At 39.7% G+C, this 16,730-nt stretch overlaps 1 protein-coding gene across 12 annotated transcripts in view; it reads right to left on the bottom strand.

Moving 5' to 3' along the window:
- LOC122882838 (plexin-A1-like) overlaps window positions 1–8,654 on the bottom strand; it is a 325,344-nt gene extending 316,690 nt beyond the window's left edge. For 3 of the 12 annotated variants that reach the window (XM_044210655.1, XM_044210656.1, XM_044210658.1), the window contains exon 1: window positions 8,290–8,649. The gene's annotated coding sequence lies outside the window, so the exon portion shown is untranslated. Of the gene's footprint in view, window positions 1–8,289 lie in introns of all 12 variants that reach the window. The other 9 variants (XR_006379472.1, XR_006379471.1, XM_044210659.1 and 6 more) reach the window with 6 other exon arrangements.
- Between the last annotated feature and the right edge of the window lie 8,076 nt (window positions 8,655–16,730).

The raw sequence follows: 16,730 nt of genomic DNA, 5'->3' as shown, positions 1-16,730 counted from the left end.
AGCAGATTTGGGACCAGGAGGCAGAGTTACAGTCCTACACACTTCTCTGCACTTCCAGAGCAGTTACCCACCCAATACTCGTTAGTGACGGTGTCTGCCCCCTGACTACTTAAATTAATAATCAAAAGTTAACAGAAGAGGAGTTATACATAAAAACCTAAACAAGATTACCACTGCTGAAATAGCACAACAAAATAGGTGAATTAAATGTGGAATCTTAAACATCAGATCTCTGTCATCTAAAGCTGTAGATGTTCTAGTGAACAATTTAATATCAGAGTATCATATTGACTTATTTTGTCTTACTGAAACCTAGTTGGGTCATGAAGAATATGTCAGCCTAAATGAAACCACTCCGCCCAGTCATATTAATACTCACATTCCTCAAGGCACCGGCCGAGGAGTTGGAGTTGCAGCCATCTTCAACTCAAATCATAAATCACAACTAATTCGAAAGCCTTGTTCTTAGTCTTTCACACCCAACCTAGAAAACATGACAGCGAATTCTATTTGTTGTAGTGTTACCACACTCCTGGTCCTTATTCTGAATTTTTATCTGAATTCTCAGAGTTTTTATCAAGTTTAGTCCTTAAAACAGATAAAGTCATTATTGTAGGTGATTTCAATATTCATGTGGACGTTGAAAATGATAGCCTTAGTAATGCGTTTATCTCATTATTAGAGACATTAGATTTTGTCAGAGTGTACATAAACCCACTCACTGTTTTAACCATACCCTCGACCTTGTTCTGGTATATATCGCATTGAAATTGAACATTTAATAGTCTTTCCACAGAATCCTTCATTATCAGACCATTATTTAATAACTTCTGAGCTCCTATTACTGGACTACATGCCATTAGGCAAAAACTCCTACTCTAGATGTCTATCTGATAGTGCTGTAGCTAAATTTAAGGAAGCGGCATAGCAAATGCTATGTCTCAATATGACGGACTCCTATGCTAATTTCAGCCACTCTCAGATTGACCATCTAGTAGATAGTGCTGCAGGCTCACTGCGAACGATACTCGATTCTGTCGCCCCTCTAAAAAAGAAGATAATAAAACAAAGAAGGTTAGCTCCATCGTATAACCCCCAAACCCGCAAATTAAAGCAAACATCATGAAAACTTGAAAGGAAATGGCGTTCCAACAATCTGGAAGGATCTCGTTTCGCCTGGCAAGATAGTCTTAAAACATATAGGAAAGCCCTCAGTAATGCCAGAGCAGCCTACTACTCCTCATTAATAGAGGAAAATAAAAACAACCCCAGGTTTCTTTTCAGCACTGTAGCCAGGCTGACAGAGTCACAGCTGTATTAAGCCATGTATTCCTATAGCCCTCAGTAGTAACAACTTCATGAGCTTCTTTAATGATAAAATTTTAGAGAAAAAAATTCATCACGTCCTGCCCTCAACTGGTACCAATTTATCTTCAAACACAGGAACCTTAGAAACAGCTGTAAAACCTGATATATGGATAGATGATATTTGGACTGCTTTTCTCCTATCAACCTCCTACAACTAACTTCAACGATCAATTAATCTAAGCCATCAACCTGTCTCTTAGACCCCATTCCAACTAGGCTGCTTAAAGAAGTTTTAGCGTTTGTTAGCACTTCTTTACTGGATATGATCAATCTGTCTTTATTAACAGGATATGTCCCACAGTCTTTTAAAATAGCTGTAATTAAACTTCTTCTTAAAAAGCTATAAACTATGGACCTATATCTAACCTTCCCTGTCTCTCTAAGACCCTTGAGAAAGCAGTCGCCACTCAGTTGTGTGACTTTCTAAATAAAATAGCTTATCTGAGGATTTTCAGTTAGGATTTAGAGTGCATCACAGCACACTGGTGAAAATTACAAATTACCTTTTAATTGCATTGGACAATGGACTTGTCTCTGTACTTGTCTTGTTGACCATCACATCCTATTGGAACTACTGGAACATTTAATTGGCATTAAAGGAGCAGCACTAAGCTGGTTTAAATCCTATCTATCAGATCGATCTCAATTCAAACACGTTAAAGGTGAGTCGACCGTGCATACCAAAGTTATTCATGGAGGTCCACAAGGTTCTGTGCTTGGACCGATTCTATTCACTTTATATATGCTTCCTTTAGACAATATTATTAGGAAACACTCCATAAACTTTCATTGTTATGCAGATGACCTGCAATTTTCCGATGTTAAACTCTGACAAAACTGAAGTTATTGTACTTGGCCCCAAATACGTCTGAGACACATTATCTAAAGATATAGTTACTCTAGATGGCATTGCCCTGGCCTCCAGCACCTCCGTAAGGAACCTCTCAGTTATCTTTGATCAGGATTTTTTTATGAAACAAACTTCAAGGATTACCTTCTTTCACTGTGTAACATTGCAAAAATCAGGCACATCCTGTCTTAAAATGATGCAAAAAAATTAGACCATGCATTTGTTACTTCTAGGTTGGATTACTGCAATCAGGCTGCCAAAATAAGTCCCTTAAGACTCTCCAGTTGATCCAGAATGCTGCAGCATGTGTACTGACAAGAACTAGGAAAAGAAATAATATTTCTTCAATATTAGCTTCTCTGCACTAGCACCCTGTAAAATAATCCAGAATAGAATTTAAAATCCTTCTCCTCACCTACAAAGCTCTTAATGGTCAGGCACCATCATATCTTAAAGAACTCATAATACCATATTACCCGACTAGAACACTGCACTCCCAGAATGCAGGGTTACTTGTGGTTCCTAGAGTCTCCAAAAGTAGAATGGGAGCCAGAGCCTTCAGTTATCAAGCTCCTCTCCTGTGGAATCAGGTCCCAGTGTGGGTTCGGGAGACAGACACCATCTCCACATTTAAGAGTAGGTTTAAGACTTTCCTCTTTGACAAAGCTTATAGTTAGGGCTGGCTTGGCTGAGTCCTGAACCATCCCTTAGTTATGCTGCTACCGGCCTAGACTGCCAGGAGACTTCCCATGATGCGCTGAGCTCCTCTTTCCTCCTCTCCCTTTCCATCTGTATGCATTTTTATCCCATTAATGCATGTTACTAACTCGAAATCTTCTCTCTCCCTTAGTTTTGTTCTTTCTCGTCTCTCTTCTCTCTCCTGTCGCTTTCAGCAGGTATTTCTGCCTCCGGAGCTGCAGAGTCTGGATCTGTGATTGTGGGCCACCGCTGCCCAACAACTGCCCAACAACTGCCCAACAACTGCCCAACAACGGCTACTACAATTGTTATTATCATTATTATTCCTATCACTATCATTCCTATTATTATAATTATTGTTGTTATTATTATTACTTTATTAATATCACCACTACAATTTCATCATATTATTATTTTAAAATTCTAGGTGAAATTTGCCCCCCCACCCCTTCTCTCTCACCCTACCACCCCACCCTCTCTCAATCCAACCGGCAGCGACGAATTGCCGCCCACCCTGAGACTGGTTCTGCCCAAGGTTTTTGCCTCTTAAAGGAAGTTTTGACTTGCCACTGTCACCAAGTTCTTGCTCATGGTGGGATTTGGGTTTGGGTTTGGGTTGGGTCTCAGTAAAAAATATAAAGAGTACGGTTTAGACCTGCTCTAGAGGAAAAGTGCAATGAGATAACTTCTGTTATGAATTGGAGCTATAAAAATAAAATTGAATTGGAAATAACAGCTGGCAATGTTCTTAAGTTTTTCAAATTAAGCATAGAGGGTATGATGCCTAGTAGTCATAGTCTTGCAGTATCGCCTTATCCTTCCCTCTGTCTACTTTCCCCTTTACCACCTTTTTGCATTTCCCTCCTGTTCCTCCCTCCTACACCTCCCGGTGGCCTGGGGAAAGTCTAACCAACACTACAGATAACAGAAGGCAGATCGGCATCTGAAAGCCATGTACGGAAAAAACAATAACGAAGCACTCTAACTTTGACCTTGGACCAGCACTAAATATATACAAGAAGAGAAGGAGGGTAACGGGAGGATGTCCGAGTGTGTGTCTGTGTGTGTGAGAAATATGGACATGCTGACCAAGCTAATGTTGCAGAAACAAAGGAAACACAGACAAGTTCAGTAATGCAGGTTTGTTCAGCTACACACACACTCACACTGATTACTTTGCTGCCTCAACTGTTCAGACAGCACAGAACATAAGGCAGAAATTGGCCATTTGGGACAACAAACACAAGCTGTATGGTCTGCAGCAGCAGAAGAAAATCGGTTGCTGAAATTCTTTTAATTGCTACAAAACAACGGCAGAATTATCCTTGCTCACACTAGGATAGGAAATAACTCCCCCTCCCACATGCCGTTTGTCTCACTTGAAAATACCAAATGTGGATGTTAACGACAATCAAAAAGCTCCTCGCAAGTCTTATTTTAAACTTGGGAAGTGAGTGTTTGCAATCAGGTAGCGTGTAAACGTGGCTGCCACCTCTGTCTTGCAGTTACCTGTCACATCTGTGCAGCATCGGAGAGTCTCTTCCCCTTACAAGAGCAACTATTTCAATCTGCCTGCCCTGTTTGATCTGCCTTGGCCTTTCACTGCGGAGGCTGCATCAAAAAGATGCCGGGAACTTAAAAGCTCAGACGCTTCATCTCTCTCACCCCCTCTCTCTCTCTTTTGCTCTCATCCTCTTTTTCTCAGTCTCTTTCTATTTTGTTCAGACATAAATTGGGAGTTGTAAACACTTCATCAGAAAAAGAAGCAAAAAACAAGACAAATTGGCTTACCGACTTTAGTATTACCAATACTCATGTTGGAGTCAATTATACAAAAGAGTATAATATCCTATAATATAAATGATTGGACATTGGCCAATGCTTAAAATACTGCCTATTAAACGCAGACTACATGATGGGGAGAGGTTCCACATTAATTACAGTTCTAATTTTCTCAGCTTTGTCACCAGGATTATTGTTTATATCAAACAAAATTAGGTATTTTACTACATGCTCTCATATTCCAGTTGGGAATATCCCAATTGTCTTATCATGCATTCATAAAACAGTTTATTGGTTGCTGGATGTTGCTCTTTAAATATTATTGAAGATTATATATATTGAAAGACATTCTGACTTTCAGACCTGATACTGAGCAATCCCATCACCACTATGATCTCCAGATTGTTCTGGCAGATTCTTCTAAGCGGTTTTCCACCTACTGGCTATACTCTCCCTTTTTTAATTGTGGACTGTTGCTATTCCAATAAATATTGGTATCATTTTAAATTTATGCTAACAGAAAGATAAAGCCAGCAGAGGAAGAGAAAAGCTTATCAACAAACCTTACTTGCTCTCATATCACATCTGTCATATTTTTATTTGAAGAAATCTATCACTCTGTTATTTGATCTACATTGCTGGTCTGAGCTAATCAGATGCATTGCCTTCCAAAGGCAGTTAAAACAACTTGTGTTGTATGTGGGATTCAAACTGGTATTTTGCCATGAAATATCAGCTTAGCAGTCTAGTCATCAGCAGCTCAATAGGCGAGAGCATGGTTCCAACACCGCTGGATCGGTGCTTCAGCTCCCGCTGGGGCCACCCACAGGGCATTTAAATGTAGACTATGAAGGCAGCTAAATGCCATTTTCATTACATCCTATGGACATGTTATGATAACACGCCCTTCCTCTGGGTGTTTCTCAAATGAGTTAAAACTACTTAATCAATCTGGTTTATTGTCATTCTACTGCCATCGATTCTCCTTGGTTTATTTATTGTAGGCACTTGAGGTATGAAGCAGCTCGACGCAGACAGACCGCAGGGTCCATCGTTGATCGTCTGTAGCTCTCAGGTCAGCCGGGGTCTTAGCCACTGAGGGCTGAGAGCACTGACACAATACAAAACTCCCCAAACCCTCCCTCCACCCCCACCACCACCCACACACAACACACACACACACACACACACACACACACACACAGACACACACACACATTACCTGTGGCGTTTTTTTACCCAAACACAATGGTTTTCCTGCTAGGCGAAATAGTGAGCCCATTCTCACTTATAATGTGGCTCATAAAACTCAATGTCAAGGAAGCTCCAGAAGGAACACACTTCAGCCGGCAACAGTGAAGGAAGTCGCATCCATGAACACAGAATGAGGCTTTTCACTTAAATACCCCCTTATAAAAAAGAACTATGCAGTAAATTATTCATCAATTAATATATATGGAGTAAAACTTTAGAATATTATGGATATATAACAGGTTAAATAAAATTGCCATAAACATCAAACTACCTACTGTACCTACAGGTGATGTGATACCACATCCATTACTACTGAGTACACCAAACACACCATCAGTTACTATATAAATATTACATTATTATATATCCATTGGAGATTAAAAAGAAAGTATGATATGGTTACTTTAAATATGCAATTAAACACCATAGACACTAGTATCACATGGGAAGTGTCATCCTAGAACTTCCTTTAAAAATGACTGAGCACTGGTTAAAGCACCCACAGAATGTCTATAATACATAGAAAGGTGGATACATAGAGAGCGGGAAGAAAGGATGATCTCCTCTAAGAACAAATTAATAATAAAAGACTCCAAGAATAAACTAGGTAATTAGGTTACAGGCAGCTAAAAGCACATGCAGCACCGCTGTCATCGGAGTCTGATTCTGACTCATTTCAGGCTAAAAATTCTGAAAACAGTGTGTGTCTGCGGGTGTAACAGGAACTAATATGTTCCACAGTCATTATGTCACTATAACCATGCATGCAGTCACTTTGGATGTCACGCCTCAACCCCAAAGTGGAGGTGATGTTCAGGGTTTCTGCCTTATCAATGCGTCCCAGCACTTCATGACACACACGCACACTAAAGAGTGGGGGAGAAGTCTTTCTTCCCCATACATCTCTTTGCATCTCCTCCACAGCACCCACATCATCTCTCTCTTTCACACACACACTGAGCCTCACAAGTTCACCCTCGAGAGAGATAAAAAGGGAGAGAAGGAGATGAGAGGAGATTCCGAACATGCAAAGAGAAGTCTCTCTCTCTCACACACACACACACACACACACAACCTAAAGAGATTTTTTCTATGTGCTTGGCAGCCAAACTGGTGGCTCGGCGCCCATAGTCTCTCAAAATCAGCCCCTCTGCCTCACCTACGCATTTCAAGTCAAAAATTCATAAGGTGACACAAAACTGTCAGAGCACGTTGATGCGACTCCAAAATGATGATGCTGTGTGTGTGTGTTTATGTGTGGGTGGGTGAGGGGCACACACACTAACACACACACACACACACACACACACACACACACACACTTGCACATGCACTCACACACACACACATCCCAGAAGAAAAAACACTCACAAGCCCTCAGACTGGACAAACACTATACACACATATTCAAACATTTACATTGTGTGTCTAAACAACCAGAAATAGGCACACAACTGCATACATGTACAAACTTCTACACGTGCACAAACACACGCACACAGAGACTCTGCATACATACACTCATATTTGCGCACATGCACGTGCACAGTGGCAAAGAGTGTTTTCAAGTTCAATTCGTGTCTTGAGCGTAGATGCAACGATGTACATATTCATTCTGGCTTCAATCCTGTTTTTCAGCAAAGAACCATCACAATAAACCACGACAGCTACAAATCCAAAACTCAAATAATATTTTTATAGGGGCTTGTGTACCTGTGGCGCGGTCAGCAAAGGGTTTATAGTGATTATAAGATACTAGCTAGCCTAATGGCATCACTATACCATTGCGACAACATTTCTATAATACTACTGCGATCTGAAATGTACTATATAAACATCAAAGCTCACGCATGAAGGAAAGAAAATAAGCCATTGGAGTTCATATATTAACAGCCAATTCATACTGCCACTTTGCATCCACAATCCGCAGTTCCCTGCCAGTGAAGTAAGGCAGTCCTTCACCTACAACAACTTGACCAATTCCACCAGAAAAAAGGGGACATTCAGTCATTTTGGAGATAGTTCATCTGCAACCTCGGCGTACCCTGCTTCTCCCCGTGTGTGCGCAAAACAAGCCATGGGATAATCGAAGCGCAAAAATGAATCAACAGAAAGCCTGATTTCTCCCGCAGCACAGACTGGTCCATGTGCACCGATGTTAGAGACGAAGACATGAGACAGACATTGGCGGAAGGTACGAGAGAGGACAAGGAGAGGAAAGGGGAAAGGAAGGGTCGGAGAAGGAGAGGAATGTCACCAACATTTCGGATGTAGAAAAAAGCTCCAAGACGAGTAGAGGGACGATTAACAACCACAAAAAGTTTGACTGTACTTACTGATCAAACTGTCATTCGCGTTCGTCCTGCTTGGCATGTTTTTTAGGATGTCAGAGTTGCAGCAGAAGACATTTCCATTTCCGGCGTTCTTGTCAGACAGCAGCAGCAGCACCGGTTCCAAAGCTCAGCTCTGCAGTTCCATGCGCACAGGAGAGCAGCGCTCAGCATGAATGAGAGGAGAGCTGCGGGTTAGACTCCGGCACCGGCATCCCTTGGTAAGAGAGAGAGAGATAAAGAGAGAGAGGTTAGTGACATGAGTACGCCCCCTGCCTGCGTAAGTGCGTTACAGCGGATCGCCAGACGCACCTCTCTATGGCGCGCATAGGTGGCAGCATTGGACCCGGTACAGGCTACGGTACTGTGTGTTCTCATGCTCCTTGTAATGTGGTTGAGGCTCATAAATGACATGATAAACGTTGTTTTACTGGAATCAGATTCTTTGATATATTCCTAATAAAAGGATGTTCCTATTCAGCTTGATTGATTGATCCTGTCATCTTATAATGCATGCAAAGTGGTACTGCTCTGTTTTCATGTCTCCCTGCTGCTCACAGTGTGTTGCTCGCTCAGCTCGCTCTCTCTCTCTCTCTCTCTCTCTCTCTCTCTCTCTCTCTCTCTCTCTCTCACACACACACACACACACACACACACACTGAGCAGCAGGGAGACATGAAAACAGAGCAGTGCCACTCTGCTTGTTGTGTTTCACTGACATGTGTTTCATGGTCAGCTCCCCTTGAAATTTGACAAATCATCTCTATCATCATCTCTATCGGCAGTGTTGGCCTTGTCTGCTACTTCACCAAAGACCACAGGCTGTTGGAGCCAATTTAGAGCAGATTTTCACTCCAAAACATCAACTTTTGTCTTTTCAGATAAAATAGTTGCCTGAATACTTAAATACTTCAATTTGAAACAACATTAATGTTAAAAGATAGATAAGGTAGACTCTAAGCAGACATTAACTTTAACATTCCACTGCCTCATTTGTCAGTTTTATGTATCTAAGACAGTGCTCATCAGACTTTGATGAAACTTGGACAAATTATGTCTCACCATTGTTATGCCCCTTGCAAGCCCCCTCAAATAAACAATGATCGGTTAAAATGTTTTAACCTCTTAACCTCTTTTTTGGTTTTACATAACATTTACTGTACAGCATTCGTCTCACTGCTCCCATCATACCTTTTTAGGAAGATTCTTAAGCCACTCCAGGCAGCCATGCTGCAAGAAGAGACTGTGGCGCATTCAAAGAAGCTCCGACATCTGAGCCTTCAGAGTTGGCTGCTTCACAGCAACATTTTTAATGAGAGTAACAACTAATTGGACCTCATCCTTTTCGCCACAGCCATGTTTGCTTGCCCATCCTTTTGGATTAAATTCTCCGGTGCTTTTTGGCAGCATGTCTCAAGGGAGACGTTTTAACATGGCACAACAGGAAAAGCACATCTGCAAATAATAAAATGAATGATGGCTGAATTCCATTGAGCTGCTTCAGTTTGATGGTCCTGGTGTTGTGCATGCTGCCTCACTATGTCATGACTTACTGGGACACAATAGAACAGAGCCATTATTAATGTTATTAGTAACACCTGTGCCTTTGCTATGATAAGTCAAATTATCTGTTCTGAAGAAGGCTTATTGTCATGACCATCCCTAATTGCATTATCAAGGAGATTTTTGACAATGTCCCTTGCCTGCAACTGTAATAATAATGATAATGTGAACTAAAATTAACGAATGACTTGAAGATAGAAAAACAATGTTTGAACCTATGGTAAGCTTTGGAAAGTAGTTGTCAGAAATGTAAAATATTATATAATATATTAGTGGTTGAGTTAAAACACACAACATATGGCTGCATTTGCCATTATTATCCTTATTAATCTTAATCTATTGTACTATGGTGGTATAAGTACAATTTTCCCATCATTACTTCCAATGTAACCCTTTAAATACAAATATGGATTTGGGGAGAGGAGACAAAGGTGAATTTGCATCATAAAGGATGATGCATTGTTGGTGTGTGTTCAAGCTCCATCATCTTTGTTCATCTGCAAGAATTTGTATAGTTTTTCATCATCCTGGGCCCCTGCTATGACCTTTGCTGTCCCCTTGTGCATATTAAATGTTGATGTTCCGGCCTATATTAGAGATGACTAGGGAGTTTTCATATAGGGCAATGGGGTGTCAGGTTCCCCTTCTCCACACTGAGGCAGAGGATGTGGTTACACAGATGAAACTGCTGCTCAGATTACTGTACGTGTGCACGCGTATGTGCATGTGTGTGTTTGTGTGAACATCCTTTCCGCTAACTTCCATCTTATGTGGCTCAATGTGGCACTGCCGGTCTCAGAGTTCATTTCTCATCCTAAAAACCTCTGAGTCATCCTGTTCTGCTTGTACAGCTGGAATATTCTATCAATTAAAATCAGCATTAAATTAATTAATTAGTTAAAGACTTGTGCTTTTGGTTGTTGAAAGCAGGTGCCAGATTCAGTTGAAAGTTAAAATTGCCTGATTGGCTGCATAGAGTTTACCACTTCTTTAGGCTACAATAAATCATAGTTTAATTTCTTGTGAGTTAAGAATAAGGAAAAGGAAATGTTGAAAAACATTATATGTACAGTGATACAGTATATGTCTATATTTGTGACTGCCTTATCATAATCACTGACTGGAGGGTACACTACCATGTATATTTACTATTACACAACTGAATAAAAGTAAAAGTGAATTAACATTGCTGAAAATATCAGGTATCACCTCCAACTTCTTTATGAAAATGACAATAGTTACACAGCAAAACAGAAAGGACAGGTTCTTCCAGTAAACAACTCCTAGCCTTAAGGGTACAATGGTTTGCCACTGCACCCCTGACATGCATATATATGTATTTACCTTTAAGGGAAAACATTATGTACCGTACTTTTGTTTACATCAGTTTGCCACTTTATTTCCGTCTACCTGACAAATGTAAATCCAATATTCACTCTCCATTGTTTTTCTCCTGAGGTAAATATCTGGCTCTTTAGCTGCTAAATGTTCCACTATGTTCACCAGTTAGTTGCTAATTTCTGGTGCTGCTTGGTGCTGGCAGGTCGCGTACAGTGGGTTTATCAGAGCTTTTTTACTGAAAACAGCTGCCTCATGTGTCTAGAAACAGGAGTGATAAAAGCGAACCACTGAACAGTAAAACTGTGGGCCATTAAGTCAAAACAATGATCTGAAAGATGCTAAAACGCTCTGTAGCATAGCCATTTGATCCATTGTTAATATAAAAGTACTGATTACTGAAACTTTAATGTCTAGTTCTCCACATTTTACACAAAAAAAGTCATGCTGCCAATATTAAAAATGTACTTATACATCTGAAATTCACTGTATTTCCTGGGATTTTCTTTTGGAATTTGAGTGTCTATAGGAGGCACTCTTTTCTATGCCATGTTCAGTCAAGGTCACTATCGCTACTAAAGGCTAGAAAATGCTGCACATAACTGAATGTGGAGAAGTGTTTGGAGAAGTATATTTGCAGAACTTTAATTCCAGCCTAATGCCGACTACACGGAACTATTTATTTGTCTCATATTTATTTCCATCAAACTAGGAACACTTCCTGTGCATCAAAAGGATTCTTCCAGGAAGAGACAAAGAGCAGACATTCAGTGCTTAGAACTGCAAATACAAAAATGCTTTCATAAGCTGCCAGTAGCTGAATTATTACATCAACTGTCAACAGAAAGTAGCAAAATAGACATTTCTATAAAAATGTTGTGGCTTTTGACTTTTTAAGTGCAAATTTTGAAGCAAGCAAAAGGGCTCTGCTTACGATATGGGTCTTGGTGTGCGTGGCTTGTCAGCATGTAGCTGAGCATGGTGTGAATGAAAATGTGTTTGATCAGCTCCACAATCTCTCTCTCCCTCATTTTCTGGTTTGCTTGTATCTCCCTCCATCTCTACCACCTTCCAACAGAGCCTTGATCAACAACGTCCATTTCATCCCATAAACGCCGGCTGATGCCAAATCATAATTAAAATCTCCACAGAGAGCTGCCTGAAAAAGAAGCTAATTAGGCATAAAAAAAATGTCCCTTTTTTCTTGATTTTAGACACAAATCAAATTACCTCTCGTAACTTTTGTGCTTAAGAGTTGAGGTCTCTGCGTGTGTTTGTCAAGATCAGGCAAGTTTTCTACTTTCTTTTTTTTTGGTCAAAGTTTGTTTTGTTTCACTTACCTGATTCTATCTGTTATTTTTTTGTTTTTGATCAGTGACAAAATCAGTGTGATCCTTGTTATGTTAGACTCAACTCTGAGAGCAAATGCAGCAGCAATTATAGAGAAAGAAAAGCGGAGTAGATGGGAAAAGAGACACATGAGCAGGAGGGGAAGGAGAGATGGAGAGTGAGAAAGAAAAAAGATGCTGGCAACCAGAGAGATAGAGGGAAAGAGAATAGATGGTGGGGGACTCTTTTAGTGCATTTTTAGACGACCAGGCTTCTTTGCACTTGTTTTGTCTCTACTTGATCTTTATCGCACACATGATGCACACCTACACACACTGCACAGATGTAACCACACATTCAAACACAGGGCTAAAAGACCAGCCTGCTTTCAAGCTTCCTCCTTTTGTCTCTTCTGGATGCGTCTGTAATTACAGCTCAGCCAGTGATGAACAGCAGGGGAGGCTGCTAATGCTACGGCTAACTAGGAGTGTAAGAAAGAATATCAATGAATAACAGCCAGAGAGAGAGCAAGGTGACTGGCTTTTGTTCATATTGTTTCCAAGACTGTGCAGAAACAGAGCTGGACTAAAGAGAAAATGCTGTTCATCTGCAGCATTACAGCTTCTGTTTGCTCAGTTCATTGTTTCCTCTCCACTCTAATCCCATATGTTCCCTAGTGCAGTGCTCTTCTTCTGCCTCATATTCATTCATTCAATCACTGATATTATGTTAACTTTTCCAACATGGAATATGATTGCTCACTGCCATAAAATTAAACCTCAAAATTACATTTTCACAAAATTCAATTTTTTTTTTTTTACTATTTTTACAATTTAGAAGATGTTGCTCAATAAAGATTAAATGAAAAATGTTCTGAAAAATGATTTTCTGTAAAGTTATGATAAAGTTTGAAAGCATATGGGTGCATACTGTCTCAATCCTCATCACATTCAGTAAAATGGGTTTTTCTTATAATGGACCATTGACAGGGTTTCTCTTTTATAGTCTCAGGTGCTCTGTCATGCAGAATTGATGCTGGCATGTTCGTGTTTGGTTTCTTTCGCATCTTGTCTAGACCTTAATGAGTCTGTCCCACACATTACCTTCAACAAATATGTGTAGTAGTGTGCATGTTGTTGTGCTAAATAATGAACAGGGTATTATATATTCCTGTAAAATCCTATGTGGATTTACAGGAGATAATTTTCTATTTAAGGAAATGTGATTTAACAGCAAGTACAGTATAGTGACTATTATTTTACAACTGCACTTCTGCTAGCTTTACTTTGGACTCTAGACTTTTCCCTGGGTAGGTACGCATTTTCTTTGCTCTGATTAATTAAGGTGTTTTTCCTATGTATATATTCAGTAACATTAAATGTAAAGTGAATGTAATTATAACGTTTGTTGAAACGTGTATAGCCAACAAGTCATCCAAATTAATTGACAAAATGCATCTTTTGTAATTTCCTTCCAGAACAACACATATAAGCATTTTCTAATCTGACACCGCTGTAGGAGATTACAACATCGTTTGTCTGCCGACCAAAACTGTTGCAATCACCATTGTAAAAATAAAACCTTTTTCTGAACGCTAAGGTTAAGTTGGGTTAGGTAAGGTTTGGTTAGGTTTAGGCACAAACATGACTTGGTTAGGGTTAGGGAAAGATCATAGTTTGAATTAAAATAAATACTTTACTAGGTTAGGGAAACATTGTGGTTTGGAATAAAAAAATAATATTTTGTTAAGGTTACGGGACCTTCATGGTCATGGTTAAAAAAAAAACCCCACTTGCTTAAGGTTAGGGAACGATAATGGGCATGGTTAAAAGAAACCAATGTTGACTGTCGCTAGGAAACAGAAAATGAACTGTGGTCTCCCGTGTTTAAGTCAGACATTTTGTTGATCCATTCATCAACCTCGATTTCCAATCCCTCCAGACCCTGTGGATTTATAACAACGTCATACTTCTTCCTCCTTTGCGCCCGACAAACAAGAGTCATAACTCACATGGCCGCTAGGAGGCTTTGTCACTTAAATGTTAACATATGTCATTTTTTTGGCCATTTGCTGATATCCAATTGATGCTGTCTACAGCAGCTTCAGTGCTCCATCTGTGTCTACACCGAATGCATTCTGGCACAGTATTGAGGTAGGTCACCCAGCATTTTGGCAGTGCTCAGAGCCCAATACACAATCACTTTAGTTACACACATAAACTGAAGAAAATAGACTTTAAGCGTAAAGATAAGCTTTGTGCTGTTACACAGCCTGCTTAGACGGCTGGATTGATGAAAATAGGATCGTATCTGTTCCATCAGATGCGTGTGAGACGGACAACTGAAAAACGCGGCTGAAATGCCTCCTGCATAGACAAGCTATTAGGAGGACAGTCTTGTGTAGCGGGGCTGCCGTGTAGCTTGCAATGCCAGAGTGTAATGTTGAGAGCATGCTGGCTAGTATGCAGCATTTTATGACTTTTTTCATAGTAACACACAGGCAAAGAGAGCATTTATGCAAGAGATTCTGTGAATGTTATTGAATGTTGTTTCTCTGCAATTACAGGTATGGTATGGTACATGTGGGTTTATGTATGTTTTTTTTATTTTTGTAGCTTAGTATTTGGATGTATAAATGTATTCATTTATTTAATTTAATTTCATTTATCTTTTTGGAAAGTTAGTACATATTATGCTCGCTTCTTTCCTCTTTTCATTTTGGACTTTTCCCTGGGGAGGCACAGAGAGCAAATATCCTAAAGGGACTCTATGAATGCTTTGTTTGTCTACAATTACAGTAAAGTTGCTGGTGCCTTGAAAGAGGCACTACATATGCAATTGCACCCACACACAACTGATTCTGATGGCTAATGACAAAAGGACAGTGGTGTGTATGAATGCGTGTCTACTCCAGTCCTCTATTATGGATTCAAAAACTCTCTCTCTCTCAAAACCTGGCTTCTGATTAATTATTAGATGCTTGTGTAGGTATATCATATGCTTTTATACACATTCCAAAGCAAATTCCAAAGCAGATATTAGTATATTAGAGTGTGTAATCATAGCAATCATATCCTCCGGCTAATGTGTTCATTGTACTTAAGCTCCATTGTTCTGTCACAAAATGTATATTTCAATATACTTTTACTGCATTCCTGAGCTTTTCGTCTTTTTATTGTTATCAGTCAAACACCTGAAAATTATATTAAGTCTATGACAATATCATTTATGATACAGTTACCACATTGTCATAGATACCTTGGGACTGCAAGGTGCATCATCAAGAACTGTTGTTAGAGTGTTAATGAGGAAAAATTGCCCACCAGAATGAAAATGCTTAATACAACTCCGTCAGAAAAAGCTGATTAGTCCACATTAAACATTTTATCATTCAGGATAAAACAACAGGTATTGTAACAGTGCTTACACTGAACATTTTTGGAGTAGGAATACATCTTATTCTTTTGCTCACCAAGTGTAAATGACACAAGTATAAAACATTTTTCTGGACATTTATTCCAATAACACGCTTTAGTGCATGTAAACATAAACTTCATCAGATTACTTGATTTAGTGTTCAGATAAACAGTTCATTTGGAAACTTCAACTGGACGGAATTTAGATAGTAATATTAATGTAACTGTAGATGCACATACTGATAGATGATGCTTATGATGCTTGTGTTGTATCCATACAAATTTGTCCAGTGTACGTAAGCAAAGAGCTTTTGGTCTGTATCAGAAAAAAAAATAAAAATCACACCCATGAATGCTCCCCCACAATGTGAGCTCCACTTGTATAACAACAACACTCATGAAGGACACAAAATAAAAACTTGAAGTTACATTTTTGTAAGTTTCATTACTCACACGGTTACGGCTCCTTGGCTTTGAAAAGTGGAACAGTTGTCATAATATTAAAATGCAACTCATTTTGGCATAACTCTGGGACTGGGGATAGGAGGGATTCTGGAACAAAATAAATGTGTGTGGATGACACAGCGGGTGAGCGGCAAAATGAAAGTGTAATGGAAAATGCTGTTGATCATAATTGCCAGTGGTGAAATTGCTGGTCTGTATTTCCCCTAAAATTTTGCCGTGTGTCACCAACTGCAGAGGCTCCAACATCTGCAATTATTTCTCTGGGAAGGATTTGGCTTGAACTTCAATATCACCTCGTCCTCTTCCCCCTGTCATATTCCTCCTCCTTCCCCTCTT

The sequence above is a fragment of the Siniperca chuatsi genome, linkage group LG10 (genome assembly GCF_020085105.1).
Source record: "Siniperca chuatsi isolate FFG_IHB_CAS linkage group LG10, ASM2008510v1, whole genome shotgun sequence".
NCBI classification, from domain to species: domain Eukaryota; kingdom Metazoa; phylum Chordata; class Actinopteri; order Centrarchiformes; family Sinipercidae; genus Siniperca; species Siniperca chuatsi.
The sequence above is the reverse complement of the archived record's forward strand: the minus strand, read 5'-3'. Positions and strand labels throughout refer to the sequence as shown.